The 2,541-nt window shown below is 31.9% G+C and overlaps 1 non-coding gene across 1 annotated transcript; it reads left to right on the forward strand.

Annotated features, from left to right (window-relative positions):
• Positions 1-778: 778 nt before the first annotated feature.
• LOC128923256 (5.8S ribosomal RNA) lies at positions 779-957 on the forward strand. Its single transcript, XR_008472234.1, has one exon. It is a non-coding gene; the product is annotated as a 5.8S ribosomal RNA (ribosomal RNA).
• Positions 958-2,541: the final 1,584 nt, after the last annotated feature.

Genomic DNA, 2,541 nt, shown 5'->3' on the forward strand with positions numbered 1-2,541 from the left:
CTTTAGATGTCCCTATCTATAAAGAGCCGAAACCACATATAAAGAGCCGAAACCACGTATATTTGCATATAAAAAAAACTAAGTTTGGTTAAACGGCGAATATAAAAATGAATACATTTACGTAGCCAAATACATCGTCATCGTATTAGTGACGCGCATGAAGGAATTAAGGAGATTCCTACGTCCCTATCATTGGAATTTCAGATTGTTCAGACGTGTTTTCGTTTCTGTGTGTGTGTGTTTTTTTTTTTTATTTAGAGGAAGTAAAAGTCGTAACAAGGTTTCCGTAGGTGAACCTGCGGAAGGATCATTATTGTGTTCCTATCCGTAAATATTATAAAAAAAAAACAAACAAACAAAAAAAGAATAAAAAGAAAAATGATTTTCTTTTTTTTCTTTTCATTCATTTATTTCAAAGTTTTTCTTTTTTTTTTTACTCCTTGTATTGTAGTATAATGAAAATTATATCGCATACATTGTATTTGAACGCAACAAACCTTTAAACATATATAGTTGTACTTATTATTTATAAAAATAATATAAATGATAAGTTAATTTGTTCTCATTAACGTGTAATTCCTTAAAAATTTATAGAAATTAAATAAAATGTAATAAAAAAGGAATTACTGTTTTTGTTGGACATGCGCAACTTGTAAATGTTTGGGTTGAAAATTACAATTTATTGAAAGATTAATTTATATAATATACGAAAACGAAATGTTATTCTTTCAATAAATTAAAAACTCTTGACGTTAAATTAAAATAAACAAAAAATTATCACTCTAAGCGGTGGATCACTCGGCTCATGGGTCGATGAAGAACGCAGCTAACTGTGCGTCATCGTGTGAACTGCAGGACACATGAACATCGACATTTTGAACGCATATTGCAGTCCATGCTGTTATGTACTTTAATTAATTTTAAAGTGCTGCTTGGACTACATATGGTTGAGGGTTGTAAGACTATGCTAAATTAGTTGCTTATTCTTTTAGTCAATTAAAAGAATTTAAGCACATGGTATATTACTCGATTGTATTTTTCAATCCATAATATTAATAGCATAAAAAGAAATATAGAAAATATATTCTTGAACACCTCATATTTGAACGAAATTTTATAATAAATAAGAATCTTAGTATTCCCAAAAACAATAAAATTTCAATATTATTTCAAATAATATATACAATTAGAGGAACGTCTAGCATAAAATATTATTCTATATTATTCTAGGATTGCCTTAAATGTAAAAAAGCAAGAAAATAATATTGTTGTTATAATGAAGTAGTACGCGGGATGAAAAGATTGAATATTTATTATTAAGAAAATTATTGGTGTTAATAAATAATTGTGTATGTTTCTTTAAAATAGCAAAAAGCTAAAATATAAAATAAATATAAATATTTTTATACAACCTCAACTCATATGGGACTACCCCCTGAATTTAAGCATATTAATGAGGGGAGGAAAAGAAACTAACAAGGATTTTCTTAGTAGCGGCGAGCGAAAAGAAAATAGTTCAGCACTAAGTCACTTTGTCTATATGGCAAATGTGAGATGCAGTGTATGGAATATCTTAATATCTAGTAAATGCCCCCAAACTGCTTCTATTAATCATTACCTCTTGATCTAAAAACCAATGAACTTATTTCATTATTCCATGCACAAAATATTCAGCCATTTGGAGCCTGCTTTTAGCACTCTAATTTGTTCAAAAAAATTGTACCGGCCCACAACAACACTCGATGAAGAGCACTGAAGCAGGTTTAAATAGGAGGAATATATAAAAAATACATTGTATTAATTACATATAAGAACTCCACCGGTAATACGCTTGCATACATAAGGTAATGTACATACCACAATTATAGCTGTACTACTCGTATGAAGCACAAATTCATCTACGAACGTTTTAACCGCAACAATTTTAATATACGCAATTGGAGCTGGAATTACCGCGGCTGCTATCACCAGACTTGCCCTCCAATAGGTCCTTGTTAAAGGATTTAAAGTGTACTCATTCCAATTACAGGGCCTCGGATATGAGTCCTGTATTGTTATTTTTCGTCACTACCTCCCCGAACTGGGAGTGGGTAATTTACGCGCCTGCTGCCTTCCTTAGATGTGGTAGCCGTTTGTCAGGCTCCCTCTCCGGAATCGAACCCTGATACCCCATTACCCGTTGCAACCATGGTAGTCCTAGATACTACCATCAAAAGTTGATAGGGCAGACATTTGAATGATCTCTCGTCGGTACGAGACCATACGATCTGCAAGTTATATAGAGTTCAACCAATATAACGATCTTATGATCGCTTGGTTTTAGCCTAATAAAAGCACACGTTCCAAAAGGTCCGTGTTTATTTTGCATGTATTAGCTCTAGAATTACCACAGTTATCCAAGTAACTGTTAACGATCTATGGAACCATAACTGATATAATGAGCCTTTTGCGGTTTCACTTTTAATTTGACATGCATGGCTTAATCTTTGAGACAATAATATATAACTAACTACTAATATATAATATAACTACTGGCAGGAT

The sequence above is a fragment of the Zeugodacus cucurbitae genome, chromosome X (genome assembly GCF_028554725.1).
Source record: "Zeugodacus cucurbitae isolate PBARC_wt_2022May chromosome X, idZeuCucr1.2, whole genome shotgun sequence".
Taxonomy (NCBI): Eukaryota; Metazoa; Arthropoda; class Insecta; order Diptera; family Tephritidae; genus Zeugodacus; species Zeugodacus cucurbitae.